The sequence below is a fragment of the Cylas formicarius genome, unplaced genomic scaffold, assembly GCF_029955315.1.
Source record: "Cylas formicarius isolate icCylForm1 unplaced genomic scaffold, icCylForm1.1 PGA_scaffold_3__17_contigs__length_32017465, whole genome shotgun sequence".
NCBI lineage: Eukaryota > Metazoa > Arthropoda > Insecta > Coleoptera > Brentidae > Cylas > Cylas formicarius.
The window spans coordinates 3,696,186-3,712,885 of record NW_026844326.1 but is presented as its reverse complement, the minus strand read 5'-3'; the positions used below and the strand labels follow the sequence as shown (position 1 = coordinate 3,712,885).

Below are 16,700 nucleotides of genomic sequence, written 5' to 3'. Positions count from 1 at the left end.
GATAATTTTTTTTTACGCTAAATATTCCACAGATCGATGTAACTCGTCAAGCAGAACCCGAGAAGAAAAGTGACCGGGGGTGCTGTTTGCTTACAATCCGACCCTGCTTCGTGTACAAATGCAATGCCGTTTTTTTGCAAAACCTTTCGAACTCGAAAAGGCGCTACTAATTTTAAATAGGTACTTAATATTGGGGTAAAAGTAATAGATAAGATTGTTTTACATTAAATATTTGACAGATCATGGTAACTCGTGAAGCAACAACTCAGAATTGAATCGGCGAGTTGTGTATTTGCTGACAATCCGAGCCTGCTCCGTTTAGATTTGCATAACGAGGAATCAAAAAATCAAAAAAAGGTTAACGATTTGGATCATTTTGGAAGATACATACGCCGCGCTTTTCAAAGCGGCCAGACGTGCCCTTGTCCACCTTGATAAAGGCGGAATTATTTTAGGAAAGGTATATTATTTGTAAAAAAAAATATACAATTTTTAAGTAACATATTTGACAGACCATGGCAACTAGTAAGGCAGAATCCGAGAATTCAATCGGCGGCTGTATGTTGACTGACAAGAATATAATTGCTGTTAATCCGGCCCTGCTTCGTGTACAAATGCATAGCGGGGAGACATGAACATTTTTCGAAATCGCGGACCTATCCTCTTGGGATTCTACGTTGGACAAATTCTGAAAACGACCCCAGAAATATAATTGGTGAGAAAATAGTTTTTTTTTTGTGTGTTAACAGTTAACAATTTTTTATTTTGGAAATAAGGGGTTTCAGTATGTACTGGTATTAGTGAATCAATTTAATGGCCTCAGCATCTCTAAACCCCCATCTTGAGACGCGTTAACGATCCGGATCGAGTTACGTCGCGTAATTATGTCACTTTTTTTAATTAAAAAAATAAGGAGATGCACCTACCATACTTTAGAAACCCCTACTCCCCCCTTTGGAGGTGATGAAATAAGTTTTGATATGATAAGTACAAGACTTGCCTCATTTTTTTAAGGAGGTTCAAAGCGGTGCGAGGTGACCTTTCATATATGAAACAGACCAGTCATGGGGACACGAGATGTGGAAAGTTTAAGCGTAGTCGTCGCCACATTGCTGCCAACACGGCATATATAAGGAATCACGAACCATTCAGGTAAAATTTTGAAAACACATATTTATGACAATATAGAACCTCTCTTTTTTTAAAAGGAATATTGAGACTTAGACCAGTATCTTTTGAAGTCGGCATGTGGGGTAAAGAAGACGCAGAAGCTTCAGTCGGGTACCATCGGTAACGTAGGCGATTGATATATTTCCACCACTACATATATTGGATTGGAATTTCCCATTTGATGCTTTGACTGACTAAATGAGAAAACTTGGAGGTAAACTCTTACGGAATTCTATGGAAATATGTTTAGTAACATATTGGTGCATTACTCTGTCTTCCAGTCAGTTTCACATAAACTTTGCACCTATTATAGAAATGCCACCTACTTTTTTTGTGTTAATATTATTGAAAGTAGTAGCTGGTAGCTGTAGTCGTAAGCCCAGAGAGTCTCTGTTTTGAACATAATACACAAAATGGGGCGTTCAATAACTCTGATTGCTTAGACTGCATGGCTTTTAGAGTCGGCGTAAAGTATGGTCATATACCCGGATCAAATTCAGAGCTAGAAAATCGTTATGTCTCTATGGATTAAAAATAATAGTAAAATTTATTGTAGGCACCTAGTGGAGTATCGAAAATTTCCATTTTTAGTGCCAAATTTGTTACTCCAGTAAGTTCCAACTGTTCTAATTTTTTTAAAATAATTTATGATGTGAGTGAGTTTCATTTCAATTATTTGTTACTTAAATTTTCTGTAAAAAATAGTAAAGTTGACTGCGATATCTTAAAATCATTAGTAAGATAGATAAATTAATTTTGAAAATATTAAATAATAAAAACAAGTAATAAAATAGCAAAGAAAACCAAAATCATCAATAAGATAGATAAATTAATTTTGAAAAAAATAAAATCATAATAGCAAAGAAAACCTACCAGGGCCACATACACATAATATTTTCGACATATGAACTTTTCCCAGATAAATAGTCAAATATTTCACGATACCTTAAAACAGAAGAATGTGGAAATATGTATGAAGTTAACGCACGGTAGATGGCTTAGTAAATTAATAATGTATATGGTCAATCAACTCAAACTTTAAAAAGATTAAAATGCGATAAGGGAATTATGCAACATTCATACAAGCGGTTGTAATTCAAGGTACAATAAATTTTCTCTTCTCATCAACGAAAAATACTCGGCAACTTTTGTATATGTGATTTTTATTTTAATGCTTTTAGGATAGTAGTCGTGCTTGTTTACGACACTTACGCACGAGTCACTTAAATAATCGATTGATCAATTTGCCCTAGATCTTTAACCATTTGTTTTTTTTTAATTTCAAAATTCCACTTTTTATCGCAAAAAATAAGCAAGAAATTAAGTTCATCGGACACGACACGTTTGAAGTTACAACTACAGGGTGTGCGAAACGAGAATTTGAATTGACATTGAAGCTAGATTAGACGGAAGGTAAGTGTCAAATGGACAAACACAAAAGAAAATGGAAAAAGTTTCGCATTGAAAACCGAAGAATAGCTTGCCTCTTGATAGCCTATTCAATTTTTTTTAAAGTTCTTATTTTGAAATGTAGGAACTTTATTTTGACAGTTAAGATAGAATCAGATAGATCACTTTCTGCATGATATAATGTTTACAGAATACATGCTATTCAGGAACCCTCCTACAATACATTTAATGTTCATCAAGTCACTTGTTAGTACGAAATGGTGATGATATGCGACATTAATTGGTTTGTAAAAACGTGAACAAACCTTTAACCGATACACGACACGACGGCTATGATAATAAAATATCCCAACAGTCACAGAATACAAGAAAATAATTTGTTCTACATAGCTGACGCCACTTGAACTGGATTAATATAAATAACAATTCCTAGACCCGCAAAATGCAAAGTTGATGAAAATAAACTATTTTTTTTATCTCAAACCTAAATGCTTTACAAAATATTCACACTAGTAAGTAATTTTGTAAAAACATCGGAAATTATTTTATTAGTTGAAATGTAGTACAATCTTATTTTTACAGCTTTCCTAATGAAATTATATTTTGTATTAAACTGTTTTTTTCTGTTATGGAATATTGGATCCAACACTAATTTTTTAGCACTCTGGTTATCATTAAAAATCCTAACCTTAACTTTTGCGCCAATTTGAATTTCTACAAAATTCTAATTTTCCTAAAATCCGAGATAAAATTGTGCACACCACTTCACCTGGTTGACTGACAAAAAAGGCTCTTTCTGGTTATTAGCTACGATCCACTTCTAGTTTCAAAATTGGAGAATAAACCCTTCTGATAACTCATGTTGCAATAGGATTTCTTATTTTTTTTATTTTAATTTGAGTCGCGCCATCTATCGCGCTTAGGACAGGTTAATTAAGTCCGGATTATGTTAACTTACGGTGAAATGCCGGAAAAGAAAAAAGTTGTTAAGTTTACTGCGAAAAAGAGGGAGAAAAAAAGATTTTATTCAGTTTTCTTTTAACTATTTTGTAAGCATGAACATCCAAATTCGTGCACGGCGTTCAAATTCTATTAAAGGATCCAAGCCCTTAACGAAGTTTATTTTTGCGCGTGTGAAAATACCGTTACTATGTTATTAATTTAAATGGACTGTTGTAAGTTTTCCTAAATTTTAATATTAATCTGAGTCTCGCCATCTACCGCGCTTAAGCGAGGTTAGTTAAATTACGGATTATATTAACTCAGGGCGTATGGGCGAATGATCCTGGTAGTCGTGCCCAAAAATTTTTTGTGAAACCCATCATTGAATTGAAAATGAACTCAGGGCGTATTGGCAGAAAAGAAGAGAGTTGTTAGGCCCGTGGTGAAAATTAGTGAATTGACGTTTGAGAGCTTTTTCAGCCTTGTTTTAATTATTTTGAAAGCACAAACACCCATCCATTCGTGATCAAAGTATATAGTACTCCTTGAATGTGTGTACTACCGAACCTGCTCTTACTTGCACATTTTGTAAAGCTATTTCTGTTTTAGAATAATTCTTTGTTCCTTTATTTCTTTTCTTCTTCTAATGGCTCATGCTTACATTAATTTTTGGTCACAGTGGAACCACTTTGCCTCTTTTTGTTATCTTTTTCTTTGATAATAAGATTGTCTTTTCAGACTTCTTTCCTCTCGTCTTGAACCAGTTTCGTCTCGACAAAATCAATTGAAATTTTCATCTTCGAATCGTTCCAATTAAGTAAACAACAGCTTGCTTTGCCGAACTGCCGTTCTGACATGCGGATATGGCATAGGCTGCACCATAAGACAAATTTTTGCTAAAGGCTTTTGATTTTGTTTTGTATTCAATATACTTTTAAATAATTACACTAGACACTTTTTTTAGACCGGAAACATCATACAATATTACATAACGCGTCTCTATGGTCCTAGCCTTAAAATATAAAACCATAGAACAATGTAGGACACCCATCTATCAAACGCCATTTTTATTCCGAAGTTCCAATTATTGAAATTATCTCTACCAGCTAAATTCTCAAAACCCAACATACATGGTGACGATGAAGAATTAGCCGTTTTCGCAAGAATGGAAACTTGAATCTTTTTCACGTACAACTTTTATTTGCGCAAACCTAGATGAATACAACTATTTAACCGATACATGACACGGGGGCCATAACAATGATAGCGGAAACCACAAAATGCAAAAAAATAATTTAATTGGCTCTACCTAGCTGGCGCAACTTGAACTGGATTAATTTAAATAGTAATTCTAACAGTTGCATCTTTGCAATGAAGACAATATTTATAGGATTTAAAATAATTGCGGTAATGTGTTCATACAATTTTTATTCGTTTTTTTTTTCTGTGAATGGTGAAATAAGTAAGTAATATGCATCTCATTATTTACAATTTAGTTTTTATTGCTATTGTTTAATTGTGATTATATGTCGAGTTCTTTTGGATCCTTCGGATGTAGAAACAATTTTTGTTTGATTTACTGGCAATCCTGAAACATTGCCTACGAGCAAATGTATTTTCTTGGAAAGTTCATCTATTTAATTAAAAAAATAGTCATATATTTGTTGATGTGAGTTGAAAAGACGGTGGTTGAAAACTGGGTCGACGAGTGACGTCATCATTTAATAGTTGCGAGGACTGTGGTTAGAGGAGTGTGAGGCAACCTACTGCACTTCCATATCTTGTGCTGCACACCAGCTGTCAAGCAGTTGTGTTTGGAAAGTGTGTTGAAAAGTGTGAATGTTTATTACTTCTGCAATAAAATCGCAAATACATGAAAAATAACTACACAGTAATTTTTATTATTAACTACTGAAAGATATACGGTATCGCATACATCATAATTAACTCTATGTAAGTGTCTTTCCATAATCTTTGTCTTGCAGCGTATACGTGTACATTATTTTAAGGCTTTTGGACTGGTAGTCGTGCTTGTTTACGCCACTTACGCACGTTTCACTTAAATTATCGTCAGTTGTAGTCTGGTCGATTTGTTCTAGATCTTAAATCATTTGTTTATTCTTTAATTTAAAAAATTTCGTTTCCTGTCGCAAAATTAAATTGAGTTCATTGGAGACAAATATCAACACATGTGCGAAGTAAGAAAAATGGATTGACTTTGAAGCTAGACGCTGCGGCATTGCCAGTTTTTTTGTTATTGGCATATTCTTGATATTTTTACAATTTTCGGTGTTTTGGAGACAAACATATATATTTTTTTATTTTTGATCATTCGATCATTTAATTAATTTGCCTCGTAATAATTATCTTTCAGGCGTTTTAGGTAAAAGGGAAGTAAAGGAAATTTTCAAAAAAGGAATGGTCAACAGAATAAACTAACACTTTTGGGTTACAGAAACCCCAATTTTGTTTACTGCATTAATAAATCATTTTTTGAATAGGAATTGATAAATACTAATCTAAATACATATTTACTTACTACTAAAACATTCATATGACGGTTGCAAAATAGGTATAGGTTATACTAATTTTTAGATCAAAAGCACCCTGTTGACAAACCTAACCAAAACTAAGCAAAGTTTCAGATTTTTTCCCGAAATGATTGGACGATTGGCAATTATTTTTATTTTCTTTGCCAAATTTTATAAAAAATAATTTTTATCTCCAAAATCGCTCAAGAGTGCTAAAATGTAAGAATTTTTTATAGAATCTCTTATGGCCGCAACCCAATTTTCTAAATGCTTCTAAATGACATCAAGTTTGGGAAATACTGTATACTGCGAAAGTTGTAAGGCTACCAAATATTCCAAATGAAATTTTATATTTTGTGAAAATGATCCTCGATACGAAATGTTATTAAAAAATCTGACTTATTAAACTGTGTTGTTATAGATATTGCGTTGTAATCTTATCCTATGCAAATAAACACTCTAGTTGTTTTCCTTTCGCTTCAAAAGTGCCTTTGAAATTATCAATACTTACTAAAAATACATGTAATTTTTCAAACGAACCCGTGACTTGAAAGCACCGTTTCTACTTATTTTGTTTTCATTTCACGATATTGAAATTGTAGTTAACACCCATGAAATGTAAAAATATTTTATTCATAGTACGGTGGTAGGTGGTTGGAAAAAATATGATTAACAATCATCTGCAAATAAATCTGTGAAGTAGTAAATCTTGGCATTCCGTAACTGAATGTAGTACGTTTTCGCATAATCGAATCATCAAGTGTATAATTTGTTTAATAAAATATTTAATAATAATAATAATAATAATAATAAAAATAATAATAATGTCTTCATTCAGTTAATTGAACAGCCACAAGAGCAGATGCTCATATGTCCACCAGATCCATCTGAGTGATACAAAAAGAGATAAAAAAACAACCGAACAAAAATATATATACGTGTATTTGTAAGGTAAGCCGATTAAGTTAGAATCATAAAAGTTAATTAAGCTTTTATTGAAAGCATAAATGGTTGTAACACCCCTTGGACGTCATTGGGGATTTTATTAAAAAGTTTAAGAGCCTGGTAAGAAAAGCAATGTTGAAAACAGGTAGTGTGATGTTTAGGAACTTGTTTGCCTCTCATGTATATTTGCACCGGATAATAAGTTTCTGATACAAATATATGGGTTACCGATATTTGAATTTCCATCACCTGTTTCCTGTTATCCAAAATAACACGATAATTATTCCAAAATACCCCTATGTCGCACGAGAAAAAGAAGATATGCATTTCAAACAGTCCTGCTGTCCCGAAATCGAGCATACTTTCTACTGCCACGAAAACTACAACTCGAAGGATGAATGCACGATTCAATTGCTTGAAAATCAGCCTATAAGCAACTGTCGAAAACACCATATCGAATTATTACAACATCTTGCAGAGCAAGTAACGTAAGAAAAAGTGCTTGTCTTACCTGTTAAAAATACATTGGTATTTGCTAAGTGTAAAATTGATCGATACCTTAAGATCGATATTCCAACACTTATAGAAATTCCAGCTGGTCGCCAAATTACCTTGGGCAAGAAAAATTATTACAACAATGTCAAAATTATGAAAGGAAAGCCTTTGCTTTTACCTGAAGTCTATATAGAAGAATTGAAACCAATTACGTCACACAGATTAGCGAACATCAGTCAAATTAATTTGCAAGACCTATATCAATTAAAATAGATAACAAATGAACTACAACCGATTGAAGAAATTGGCCAGCCTATGTCTACAAGTTTAATAACTAATATTATTGTTATTATATTTTTTCTAGCGGTCATTGCAGCCCTAATGAATATTTAAGCCTTAAAATAGGGAAGTGAATAGCAAAAATTATTTTACTATCTGTAAATGTTACTTGAATCCCTAAAAATTGGTAATAAGATAACGTGTTATTAAATTTTGGTAATTCGTTTATATCATAAATTGATTTTAAATAATCGATCATTTTCTGAATTTCCAAAACAGAAACTATTGAATTGTGTAAACACAATTGCGTTCTCTAAATTATCCAGAAAATTTATCAAGTTTTGACAGTCAAGTATAATTTGGGATAAAACACTTTGAAATGTTATATATAACTGAAGATTATTGATCGTGTTATCAACAGATCCTTTTAATATATACGTTGCTTTCTCTAGTTGGTTTTGATCACGAAATAGAGTCGAAATCGTTAAGTTATAATTATCAATCAGCCGTTTCGATAAAGATATTTGAGAGTTTAAAGTTTTCAACGGAATTAGTTTGATATCTTCACTATTTACTCGTCGAAGGGCTAGGGTTGCTAACGCCGATGCCACTACGATCTTCGGAAGGTTCATTTTTCTGCGAATTTAATTTTTGTTTAGATTTTGGTCATTTGGCAGAATTTTTATGATACGTTCCCGAATTGGTTTTAATTTTATAGGTTGTTTGATTTTTTAGAGTAGTTTTCTTAAGTTTAGGTAAAGCTTTATTACGTAACTTAGTACGAATGTAGACCGGTTCGTCAATATCGAAATTCAGGGGGTCCTCGCGTTCTTTGTTTCTTTTATCAATTATTTTTTCTTTTGTTTTTTGGTTATTTTCCGAAATTAATTGGTAAACCTTTTTCGAACTCTATTTGTGTTTTTGAACATAGTCCGAAATTATCACGTGGTCACTAATGTCAAAAGGATTTGTGTCATTTATATGACCTTTGATTATTTCAAAAGGCGTAAATTTCGTGACACTGTGTATGGAGTTATTATATCATAATAAAGCGCGTTTTACGATTTGTTCCGGGTTGTATTGTTTATGTTGCTCTTTAAGACATCGATATGCTTCAATTATAGAAGAACGAAAACGTTCCACGGGGGAGTTAGAGTTACTGTTCTCTGAAGTGGTATAATGCAACTCAATTTTATACAATTTGCAAAAGTCTTTATTTTTAAACTCCGTTTCACGGTCTTACGTGATTTTTAAAGGTAAACCATGGTGTGATACAAAAGTTAGGAGGCAATCAATGACAGCTGTTCCTGTCAGACTTTTAAGAGAATACGCTTGACCGTATCTAGAAAAGGAGTCAAGAATGGTTAAAAATATTTGGTTGTCGATTTTAAAAGAGTCAATATGAATTTGTTCGAATGGTTTAGATGTCATAGGTGTTAGACTAAATTTAATGACAGGGGGATTTCTGTCGTATTTGTTTTTCTGGCCAGTATCACAAATATTTACAAACCGCTCGATATCGTCGGTCATTTTAGGCCAATAGAATCTAGTGGTCAATGCTATTTTCATTTCAGAGATGCCCCTATGGCAAGTTTTTGTGATGTGGTAAATTTTTAATTTTTCCTGTTGTTCGTCCTGGGATTCAATATCCTCTAAGAATTTTGAACATTGAACAAACCTGTAGGAAGAATTTTTTTTGTAGTGTTACAGTAAAGGTTTGAGCTAGTTTTTCGGTTCTAAAATAAAGTGCATAAAGATTTTTGGGGTCTATAAATTCCTTTAAGAATTTAATTATATGTGGGATAGGCTCAAGTTTTGGAAATACTACTAAAATTCTAGTGTTATTGAAAATATTTGAAAATTGACATTGGATTCGATTAATATCTCCTTCGGTTACAATTACAAATTACAATTTTTATAAATATTCAATATTCTTTCTGTAAAGGGAATGTTAAAAATTGGATTTTCGTGAGACGTGTGTACCGTTTCTAAATCGCTAGTATCTAGTAATGGCGGTTGATTTTGTGAATATTGAGCGGGTCGCAGAATAATGTCTGACAAAATTCGTCCGGATTTAATTCAGGTAATTCTTCGGCATTTTCCAAGAATTTCTCTATAGTTTTGTTCGTAAAGTTTCCAAGGCGTTAAGGTCAATGTTTTCGCTAGTATCTACGGGATTTCGCGAAAGTGCGTCTGCGGCTTGGTTTTTCTTTCCTTTTTGATATTTTAAAATACAATCAAACTCTTCGAGTTTGAGGCGCCAGCGAATTAAGCGACTATTTGGTTCTTTTAAACTTGAAAGCCAGATTAGGGGATTATGGTCTGTGAGGACAGAGAACTTTTGTCCAAACAAATATGGTCTAAAGTATTTACAACCAAATACAATTGCTAGCAGTTCCTTCTCGATGGTCGAATAGTTTATTTTCGCGGGGTTTAACGTTCTCGATGCATAACTAATTGTGTGACCATTTTGCGATAATATTGCTCCAATAGCATAATTTGATGCATCAGTTGTTAATTCGAAAGGTTTGGTAAAATCGGGGTACGCAAGTACTGGTTCTGATGTTAGTATATTTTTACAATGTTGGAAACAATCCACAAATTCTTTCTGGTTTTTCTTTAGACATTGAGTTAATGGTTTGGTGATCTTCTCAAAATTTTGTATAAATTTACAATAATATCCGAGCAAACCTAAAAATGGCATTCGTAGATATTCATAATGTCCGTTTTCCACGGAAAACGCTGTTTTTTCTATCGAATTTTGTGCCATCTCGATCTGGTGAAAACCGCTGGCTAGGTCTAAAGCCGAAAAGTATTGTGATCGTCCTAACTTATCTAGTATATCAGAAATGTTTGGAATGGGATATCGATCGTTGATTGTTTTAAGGTTTAATTTACGATAATCTATTACTACGCGCCACTTTTGTACGTTTGAGGCATCGATTTTTTTTGGAACGATCCAAACGGGAGAGCTCCAAGGGCTCGTTGAAGGACGGATTATACCTTTCCCTAACATTTCATTTATTTGTTTCCTTACTTCCTCTTTATGGGCATACGGGTAACGATATGACTTTGTGTGTACCGGAACTTCGTCAGTGGTTTTTATCTCGTGTCGAATTTTGGATGTAAATGTTAGCGCGTTGCCTGGTTTATAAAAAATGTCTTTAAATTCGTTGCATAATTTAGTGATTGATTGCTGCTCTTCTGAGTTCATGTGGGATAGCCGTATTAATTTGGTTATATCGATTTTTTAGGGAGAATTTTTAAAATATTTATTTTTATCGAATTTTTTTATGGTTTCAAAAGAATATATTTCGAATGCTTCCTGTATAAACGATTCTACGGGAATTGGTTGCAACAAGGTCGTGTTAATGGTTTTATCGGTGTGGTTTTGTATTTCAACCGGTGCGAATCCGTTTCTCGCGTGGGATAGGGTTCTAGGAATAAACAAGTTATTTATTTCAGTAGGTGGTACTTAAATATCGCCTTTAAAAACGCTAACTGGCAAATTCTTAATAATTTTGTCATGAGAGTTTATCGAAAATGAAAATTTTGAATCTGCGGGTTTGCGGAACTTAAAAGCAATTTGAATTGTTTTATTCGAAAGTATTTTGTTATTTAAGTCAATATTTATATTCATTTTCATCAAATCAGTTAATCCAATAACGCCATCGAAAAAGTCGTGAAAATCGAAAAGGATAAAATCGATTTCGTAATCGATACCAAACTCTGTAAGTAGAGCTATAGTAGCTTCAAATTGAGTGTTTTGGCTGCCTACGGCTGTTTTTATAATATTTTGTGCATTATAAATACAATTCGAAAAGTATTGTTCAGCAATAATAGGTTTTAATACTGATCTATTACTACCAGTGTTTATTAATAATTTAATATTTAAAGAGTTAATTTGCAAGTAAGGAAGGGGGTTATACGAAGATACGTTTATTTCAATTAAATTGGGGTTTCTTCCTGGCTGGTTTCGCAAAAATTTTGGGATACGTCTAAGTGTTGATTGCTTTGATTTTCTAATTGACATTGTATTGATTCATCGATTGTCTCAAAATATTCTTGAGGAAAATTATTTTCAAAACGCGGGTCAAAATAATCTAAGTTATCCTCAGAGTCTTGGTTGTCGAAGTTCGTCACGTTATTTGAATGTAATTCTTCAAAGACAAAGTTATTTCGCGTGTTTGGGTACGATCGGAAATAGTCGTTTTGGTTTCGATATTGGTCTCGTCTTATGGAAGGTGTCCTAGACGTTGTCGACATAGGTTCAGGTTTGGGCAAATTGCGTGGGTTTGTTTCTCCGGGCTTAAATAGATTTTTTGGTTTACCGAAAACTTGACCGTTGGTAAAGTATTTTTGAGGGGGTAGTTGTCTGGGCCTTACGTCAACTGGGCCAGTTGGAAACATTTTTTGTGGGGGCTTAAAGCAATTTTGGTTAAAAGGTTGTTGACCGAATCGCGTTAAGTTACCAAATTGTGCGGGGTTACTAAATTGCTGATTTGGAAATTGAGCGAGATTGGGTGGTACAAACGCATTATTGCTAAACGGTGTTTGATAAAAATTTTGAAGATGTTGATTTGTCGGTGTATTGTTTAAATTTTGGAAGTTCGGTTTTTGAGGTTTATAAGGCTCGTTCAGAGTCCCATACAATCTTTCAAAATTTTCGAATTCATTTACATATGCCATGGCGTCTTCGAGACTTTGCGGTGTTTTTAAATGCATATTGTTTTTTAAGACGCCTGTGCACCCTGCGATAAATGTATTTATTGCGGTTTGATCATAATGTTTCATATATTAAAGCTTTTCTTCCGGTGTATATTTAGACTCGTTACTTATACGCTGTGCAATGTCGCTCCTTAATAATTGAAGTCTACTTCCAAAATTTATCAAGTGTTCGTTTTTATTGGGCCTAGTCCTAACTAATTCGTGGATTAAACAATTCAGATCTCGGCGATCGGAAAAACATTGAGTCAATGCATCTTTCAATGCTTTCCAATCACTAATTTCTGTGCGATTACCTACTAGAACTGCGGCTCTGCCTCCCAGTTTTTCCTGGATACATTCAAAAATATGTTTATTTAATTCCGAATTGATTGATTGATTGATTGTTGATAAACTTATTTAAGGTATTTAAATAAATTCCAATTTACTTGGTCTGTCATTTTTTCTGATATTTTTCTTTCACTAAAGGTTAGATTTTTGAAAATTTCACTAATTTCAGATTCTACGTCACTACTTAATGCTTTGAAATATTCGCAGCTTGTTTCTGATTCACAATTTAATATCAAAAATTGATCGATTAAAAAAAATTTGTTTCCCTAACTACTTGATGTCCGATACGTCTTGGCTAAAATTATCCCTATTAAAAGCCTTAACGGAGAATCTTAAAGGGGTGAAAGGAAAAAATCGCACTTACGGTTTTCCCTTCCCTGATCCTTTGTTGCACACTGCCTACGAGAGTCTTCTCTGGGTTCGCCAAGTTCTTTGGATTGCGCTGTAGCGGTTGAAACCACTCCTTAGGGTAGCCTAATTCGGTAAGTGTCACTTTTCCGCACGATGCGACGTACACACACGAATTGTCTCTGCTTTTTCATTTTCCGAATTCCGAGGGCACAATCCTACCGACTGCGCCCATTGTGTTCAAGCGAAGACGAGGTGACTTTTTAAAAACTTTATTTTCAAAATACAATCGAAAATTAAGAGTTTCTGCAGCAGCAGTTACAACAAGAATAATCATCTTACTTAAAACTAAGACTTTATAGGTTCGTATCCGAAAAGCTGACAATGTGTGAATCTCACGATCTCTTCATAGTACCATCGTGGCCAAATGCTGACATCGTAGATCTCACGGTGTCCTATCTTTATTACGTAGAAATCATTGTACATAACTCGAGTGACTTAAAAAGTTTACCGAACATGTTGCATACTATACTTTTTCTACGACCGTTAGTTTTTGGGTACATTTTCGCAAAACAACACGAATACATTCACTGATATGACCGTCAGAATCGACAAACGTCATAATTCAAAGCGTGGGAAATATCTCCGAAAACATCCGATTGCTCCCAAACCTGTGAGGTATAATCCCGGACATGTCCGAAGTGGCTGGGATCCGTGGGAAACGAAACTGATGTGGTAAAGTGACGCTTCCCGCACGCTTGATCGGTGTGTAATTAGGTATTTTACAGACGGGAGTAGAAAAACTACATCGAAGTGCTGACATAAAACAGTTAAAGAGAAATGATGATTTTAGTTCGTCTACATTGAGGCAGGCAGTTCAAACGCAGATATTGTATCACAAACTTATTTAATTTAGTGTTGGGGCTGGTCAATTGACCACTTCTCAATTGGCCTGTCAAATTCGATGAAAATGTTTTAAATAACATCTTTCAATTCTAAAGTGCTATCTATCATTATTTAATAATAATATGTACAACTACGCAAGTTGCACTTAGTAATTTTTGATTCTCTTTCCATTTTGTTAATTGTATTCTCTGTGCTGTGCTTTTCTTTTTCATTAAAGTTCTTAACCAGAACTTCAGATTTAATTTCACTGCCGTTTAAAATCCGCCGACAGGTTACGGTCCCAAGGTATCGCCGTCTAGGCTATTAACGGTTCGCGACGAACTTACACAATAATGTGCTGAATCTGTGATTGAAGGTCGGTGGTGGAAGGTATTTACCAATCCAAAGGTCCTGCAAGAAAGGCAACTTTATTGAAGCAAATAACATTGCAACGCATTGGCGAAGATGGAAACGCACGGGGGGAACATTTGGACAAATTTTTCGACTCTATTGACAAGCTGTAAGAAATGGACATTCCCATTAATCCCGATTTGCTTGCTATCATGCTATTATACAATTTGTCGTTAAGTTTAGAAAATCTTCGTTGTGCGATTGAATCGCGAGACAAGTTACCGACTTCCGAAACACTCAGTGCCATCGTTTGCAGGAAGGCATGCCGCAAAGCTGTCTGTCCAAACAAGGGTAAACAATTACAGTCTAGAGCGAATTGCGACACAGAATATTTGGAAACCACAAAGTTTATGGCAGAAGAAGCTTTGAAAATCGCTACGTCAGAAAGTGAGAATTACGGCTCAAAATGGTGTTTTGACAGCGGCGCGACATCACATTTAGTTAAAGATTTGCAAATTTTTGCTGAAATTAAAGATTCTGTACGCGAAAAACTAAACTTATGTAATAACATGTCGACGAAAATAACTGCTAAAGGAACTACTTTCAAGGCATATATTCATGGTGAATGTAGATTAAATAATCTACATAAAGCACTGTATGTGCCAAATCTACGCACAAACTTATTGTCTGTAGCTAAAATTACCAAAAACAATTTTTAAGTCTTATTGAAAAAGGAACATGTTTTAATTCTTGATAAAAGCGACAATATTCATTTAATTGGCGATCGTGTAGGCGACTTATATTTTGCTCGCCAAGAAAATTGTGATTTAGCGAACCCTGCAGTCTCTCAAAATTTTTCTACAGACACTATGACGTAGTCATCTAATTTTAGAGATATGCATGAATGTAAACGCAAAAACACAATGAATGGTTTAACTTTCAATTCAAATGAAAAATTTGATGAAACTTGCGACACTTGTTATAAATCAAAAATGACTACAGCTCCTTTTCCGAAGAAAAGGGCTCGACGACTCTAAATTGATCATGTGGTCCGCTGAGGGTGGAATTACTTGGAAAATCAAAATACTACGTCGAATTTATTGATGATTTTTCCAAATATTGCATGATATATTTTATTAAATTAAAAAGCGAAGTCTTGGATAAAACCAAAGAATTAATGGGTTTAGAACAAAATATGCACTACCGTAAAATTAAATGCATACAGTCAGGTAATGGTCCTGAATATGTATCCAAAGAATTCGACGATCTTTTGAAGCACGGAATTTTATGTCGATTAATAAAGTCCACATTACCCCAAACAGAACAAAGTTATTTAACGACAAACATCGATCTCAGGCATCATTTCGTGCGTGAAGCTTTGGAAAAACGTTTATTATCAATTTGTCATGTTAGTACACGTGAAATATTAGCAGTATTCTCACCAAAGGCTTGACACGCGAAAAACATAATAACTGTGTTGAACTGTAAAGAGTGAAACGAGTAGTGATGGAACAATCTAGTGCGGTTGGTGCTCTTACTCTCGATCCAGTGAATGCGGTCACTATGCCGCGCGAGCCGACTGTCCATCCGTAAGTAACATGGCACCGCACCAGAGTTCAACTACGCAAGTTGCACTTAGCAGACTGATGTCATTAATTCAAAGTGGGAGCAAATTTAATTCCAATAAAAATGCCTGCAATTAAAAATTTGGGACCTTCAGGTCTAAGGATATCTATCGTTCACAGAAAAAAGGACTTTCCTTATAATTTATAATGATGACCTCTTTATTTATAAAATGTTTAAATTGTTATTTTAAATATTAAAAATAATATTTTGTGATGCTTATTTTGTTATCTGTTAATTATAATTTGAATGGTTTCTTTTTCAATCCAAACGCAGACAATGCTTGTGTTTTAATAAATAATAAAATGTTTCATGCACATTGTAGTTTCAAGAAGCCATTATAGAATCATACAATTTCATTGTATTTTTACAATTGACGGGTAAGTTGACGCAAAAGAACTTGACTGTTTAATTCCACAACCCTATTATAATTTAAGCAGATCCCACAATTTCACATCAACAACTAATTTTGAAATACCTAGTTCACAATTAATTTATACTAGTAAATGTACGTTTAATAGTCAAAATACTCAAAGATACTTAAAACGTCAATTTACCATTTTTAGAAGATGTTGAAAACTTCTTATATTGTCGGTTTTAAAAAAATATTGTATGTAATACGGCCTACTACGCTTGTGCTACTACTATTAAGATCAGGAAATAACT

At 33.9% G+C, this 16,700-nt stretch overlaps 1 long non-coding RNA gene across 1 annotated transcript; it reads left to right on the top strand.

Moving 5' to 3' along the window:
* The first annotated feature begins 536 nt into the window (after nt 1-536).
* On the top strand, nt 537-1,319 carry LOC132700206 (uncharacterized). Its single transcript, XR_009618609.1, has 3 exons — nt 537-715; nt 1,015-1,152; nt 1,209-1,319. It is a non-coding gene; the product is annotated as an uncharacterized LOC132700206 (long non-coding RNA).
* Nucleotides 1,320-16,700: the final 15,381 nt, after the last annotated feature.